The sequence below is a fragment of the Hevea brasiliensis genome, chromosome 3 (genome assembly GCF_030052815.1).
Source record: "Hevea brasiliensis isolate MT/VB/25A 57/8 chromosome 3, ASM3005281v1, whole genome shotgun sequence".
NCBI classification, from domain to species: Eukaryota; Viridiplantae; Streptophyta; class Magnoliopsida; order Malpighiales; family Euphorbiaceae; genus Hevea; species Hevea brasiliensis.
Window position 1 is genome coordinate 56,911,889 of NC_079495.1, and position 6,000 is coordinate 56,917,888.

Consider the following 6,000-nt stretch of genomic DNA (forward strand, 5'->3'; position numbering starts at 1 on the left):
TGAATAACACAGTGTTGCCAATCAATAACACAATTTAGGTCATGTTGTACACTACGACAAGGCAAACTCACCCCACTAATCGAAATCAATGAGGGAGGTGGCTAGCTAGCTAATGAGTACTCGTCCAAACTCACCTCAGACTGGCAAGCCAGAAAGGGAGGAATATAATCAAATATCAAACTCAACCCCACGAGTGGAGGAGGAACATAGTAATATTGTCATGCCAAGTGTGAATCAAAACAATTCCAAATCACAATATTTCAAATAAACCACAAATCACATTTTATCTCAAAATTTCCATTTGTAAAGTAGGCAACACAATAATTTCCAAATAATATTCCCAAAGCCAAAACAATAAAAAAACTATTCATAACTCATTTCTCCAAATAAATTTTCTGGTAAAAGCAGTGAATATAAAAGTATTGTGCACAGACCTAATTTGAGTCGCCTCTAGGCCTTGACTCAATGTCCCTTAGGCTTCTCAATATCCTTTTCAATTGAAACACACAATTTAAAGTGTTTTAGTACTCATTTAAATTGTTTCTAATCATAAGGTTCCATAATTAAATTTTATTGATACTACTCCTTTCATTAGTCAACCTATAATGTTGACCCTTGATGCACTCTAGGTGAATTAGGTTTAATGTTACCAATATGTCACATTTTGCATTTCAATATGCTACTAATATAGTGCAATTTACCATTTTTACAAGTTGGCATTCATTGCCAAATTATTTCAAGCATCATTATATGTAAATGTCAAGTTCTCAATTTTTGTGTGCTAGATTGGTCTAGCTTAAAGTCCTATTTTTCTTGGTTTTTAGCTTCTAGTCAAAGAAGCAAAATTGTAGCTTTATGTCTTATTGCACTCGAGGCAAAATTTCAGGTCATTCTGAGTTGCATAGACCAAGATATGGTCAATTTACTAAAGCTGGATAGATTGCACCTTTAATGCAAAATTTGATAAATTTTAAGTCACTTTTAGTTCTGGCAATTTTGGTACCCGAAGTTGTGCAAGCTATTTGACTTGGTTCTGCCATTTCTGGGCTTTGGTGTCTTCATATGAATTGTAGCTCTATATCTAAGCTATCCATGGTAAAAATTTCAGGTCAATTGGACCTGTTTTGAGTGAGTTATGGTCATCCTAATGACTACTGTTCATATGGTCAAAAATCTGGGTTTGCAAGGTTGCCATTCCGGATTTGGTCATTTTTAAGGTCAATTTCTAGGCAGAATTTTGGCAACATTTCTACATGAAAGTGGGCCTATTTGGTGTCTAGTTTCAGGCCCCATTGGCCTCATACCAATTGGGTTCACAGTTTTGCACTTATAACCTAATTTAAGTGCTGCCAACATACACAACCTGCATTTGAATATTACACTTCCAATTTTGACAATCCTCCTCCTCCCAATACTTCAACATTTAATCACGGCACTTTTATATATATTGTACACAATTCTAGCAAGCATTTTGGGCAAAACATTCAAGTGCTCAATGCACACAATACACCATTTAAGTTCAACATTCACTTCCACTAAAATTTAACATACCTCAATATCAATATTACACATACACTTCCATATACTCATACCTCAATATCAACTACACATGCTACCCACAATTTAACACCATCACATCTCATCAATATAGTACATAAAATCACATACAATTTCATAACATTATAGGCTGCCAATTTCAAGCTCAATTGTCCAAGTCTTCAAAAATTGTTCAAAACCCATTTTCACATTGTCAACCTCACATGTACTCTTACAATTAAATTCTACTACTTATAATCACATAAATTGAGCATCATTAATCAACAATTATATGCATAAATTAACCATTTTCATGCTTCTTAAGGCTACCCCAATTCAACAATTATCCAAGGTCTTCAACAATTCTTTCAAACTCCTAATTCAATTACTCAATCTTAACATACACATAAAGTTAATTTGCTAGAACCTCCAATTACCTTAATTAATATCATTTCCCATTAAATACATGTAAAAATAATTCAAACCTCTTTAGGTTCCATGGCTGCTGAATTCAATCACCATTAAATATTCATCCAATTCTTCCAATTGTTCAATAATTCAACTCTTCTCAACCTTAGTACAAAGTTTAATTAAGTGAGGTAAGGAAAACTAGCACTAACCTTTTGTGAAGCTTGATCAAACCTCACCAATCTTGCTTCCTTTTCCTGCCTAAATACTGCCCAAGCTATTTATAGCAACTTTAATGAAGAACAAGTGAAGAAATTATGGCTTGAAATGGTGGATAGGAGCTCATGCATGGTGGGCGGCCATGGTGATTTTAGGAGAGAAATAACTTTGGCAAAATAGAATGAAGATGATGAAGATGATGGGTGAAGTGACTGGTTCATTATCCTTAGTGCTTATATATCCCACTAAATCCTCCACTAACTCTTTAAACATTATAATAAGTTAACGTTTTCATAATTACACTAATGCCCTCATAATTCTTCTAATTGCATTATATATAATATTTCTTGTTTTCATGGCATTTTCAAAGTGTAATACCACTTATTTTTCATGGACATTTAAGTCAAAAGTCCACTATAGGTGTCAAATGACTAAAATGCCCTTCTTCGGATTAAATTCAGACTTCTTTTGGTAACACCGATTTACTCCTTGTACCGCCGATTTCTTTAATTTTCGTTTTTCGTTTATACTAACTTATTAATTTTTTTCTTTGACATTTTCAATGTCAATTATGCTTCAATAGATGTTTATTTAAGTCTTAAAAATATTTTTCAGGGTTCCCCGTGGTCTAGGGCTAGTCAACGGTCCACGCCATAACTTCCCGGTGCGGTCACCCATCGCTACGGATTCAACTCGTTTAACTTAGTCACATTTCCTTGCTATTATTTTTTCTTTATTTTTCTTGTATTTTTCTTTCTTGTATTTCATTATTTTATGTCTCCTCACTAACATTTAAATGTAGTTCTAGGCATCCTAGCTGTCTGGACAGACACTGGTCATCGAAGCAGTAGAATGCACTACCGAACATAGGGGTGTTACATAACAGAATGTATAAGGATTGTCCTTTAATGATCCAAGAACACACCTTCTTATCCGATTTGATTGAAATGCCCTTCAGAGATTATGATATCATCTTGGGCATGGATTGGTTAGCCAGGCATCATGCAATTATTGATTGTAGACTGAAGACAGTCACTTTTGGTCTCCCTCAATATGGTGATGTGGTTATACATGGAGAGAGGTAGTTACTGCCATCAAACCTTATTTCTACTACACTTGCCAAAAAAATGATCCGAAAAGGGTGTGAAGCTTACTTGCCCATGTGATAGACACCCAAATAGGGAGTCTAGTATTGAGGGACATCCCTATAGTATGTGACTTTTCGGATGTGTTTCCTAAAGAATTGCCAGGATTACCTCCGGAAAGAGAGGTGCAGTTCGAAATAGAGGTTATGCCTGGTGTGGATCCAATCTTTATTACTCCATACAGAATGGCACTTACTAAATTGAAGGAGTTAAAGGTGCAGTTGCAAGAGTTGCTTGATAAGGGCTTCATCCGCCCTAGTGTGTCACCTTGGGGAGTGCCAGTGGTTTATTAAGAAGAAAGATGGTACTCTCCGTCTGTGTATCGACTATAGATAGTTGAATAAGGTGACAATAAAGAACAGATATCTGTTGCCCTGCATAGATGATTTGTTTGATTAGTTGAAGGGTGCAGCTGTGTTCTCCAAAACTAACCTGAGATCAGGGTATTATCAGTTAAGGGTGTAAAAGTAGAGTATTCCAAAAACTGCTTTTAGAACCCGATATGGCAATTATGAGTTTCTGGTTATGCCATTCGGGTTAACCAATGCTCTAGCTACTTTTATGGACCTGATGAACACTATCTTCAGGCCATATTTAGATCAATTTGTTGTTGTGTTTATTTATGATATATTGGTATATTCAAAGAATGCAGAGAAGCATGATAAACATCTGCGGATTGTGCTACAGACTTTAAGAGAGAAACAGCTGTATGCCAAGTTATCGAAGTGTGAATCTTGGCTAGAAGAAATCTCTTTCTTGGGGCATATTGTGTTAGTTGAGGGTATTAAGGTAGATCCCAACAAGATGGAAGCTATCCTCAATTGGAAGTCACCTAGGAATGTTACAGAAGTTCACAGTTTTCTGGGTTTAGCTGGATACTACCACCGTTTTGTTAAGGGATTTTCTATGTTGGCATCTCCACTGGCCAAGCTGCTTTAGAAAGATGTAAAATTTCAGTGGACTGATAAATGTCAGCAGAGTTTTGATGAATTGAAGAGATGTTTGACTGAAGCTCCAGTCCTAACTTTACCTACTCTGGGTAAAGAATACACTGTTTATAGCGATGCTTCTCACAATAGGCTAGGCTATGTACTGATGCAAGACTGAAATGCCATTGCTTATGCATCACGTCAGCTGAAACCCCATGAAAGAAACTACCCCACACATGACTTGGAGCTTGCAGCTATTGTATATGCTTTGAAGATCTGGAGACATTATTTGTATGGAGAGAAATGCTACATCTACACAGATCATAAGAGCTTGAAGTACTTGGGCACACAGAAAGAACTGAATTTGAGATAGAGGAGATGGCTAGAACTGATAAAAGACTATGACTGCTTAATAGACTATCAGCCAAGGAAAGCTAATGTGGTAACAGATACCTTAAGTCGTAAGACTATGGCTAATCTAAGGATTTCTCCTTTGTCTATGGTATATGAGTTGAGGGCACTACATGCAAATCTGGAGATTGATGGTAAGGGACAGATGGTAGCTACTTGGCAAGTGCAACTGATGTTGATTGATCAGATTAAAATGGCTACACCAAATGATGAAAAATATCAGAAATTGGTGGAGAAAGCTCAGGAAGGCAAGGAACCAGACATTTCTATAAATAATGATGGCTTACTACTACACCAGGGTAAAATGTGCATTCTTAATGATGTGGAATTGAGACAAATCATTATGAAGGAAGCACATGAGTCTCCTTTTGCTATGCACCCTGGTGGCACCAAAATGTATAGAATAGTAAAAGAACATTATTAGTGGAATGGGATGAAGAAGACTATAGTCGAGTATGTGGCTAAATGCCTAACTTATCAACAAGTAAAGGCAGAGCATCAAGTGCCAGCTGGTTTGCTACATCCATTACCAATTTCCAAAAGTAAATGGGAAAGAATAACGATGGATTTTGTGATGGGACTTCCGAGAACACAAAAGAGCCATGATATAGTATGAGTTATTGTGGACAGATTAACCAAGTCTGCTCACTTTTTGATTGTGCGAATGGATTATAGCCTAGATAGATTGGGAAACTATATCTTGATGAGATAGTGAGACTTCATGGGGTGCTGGTATCAATTGTGTCAGACAGAGATCAAAGATTCACTTCTAGATTCTGAGAGAGTGATTCAAATATTGGAGGATATGCTACGGGCTTGTGTGATTGAATTTGAAGGTAGTTGGGACACACACTTACCTATGATTGAGTTTGCCTATAACAATAGCTACCAATCAAGTATAGGGATGCCTCCATATGAAGCTCTATATGGCAGGAAGTGCAGAACTCCTCTGTATTGGGATGAAGTGGTTGAAAGGAAGCTAATTGGCCTCGAAATTGTTTAGCAAACAGAGGAGAAGATTAAGCTTATCAGAGATCGACTCAAGGCTGTATCAGACTGGTAGAAATCCTATATTGATTTGAAAAGGAGGGATATTGAATATACAGTGGATGACAAGATATTCCTCAAGGTTTTTCCTTGGAAGAGGATTATGAGATTTAGCAGAAAGGGGTAGTTAAATCCTCGTTTCATTGGGCCATATGAGGTGCTAGAAAGAGTGGGTCCTCTGGCATACCAATTGGCACTATCTCCAGAGCTAGAAATGTGACACCCCTTACCCGTCTACAGTGTAGCTGAGCAAGACATGTCACACTCGGTGCCGGAGCACCCTATCTTATCTTACTTTATTCTTT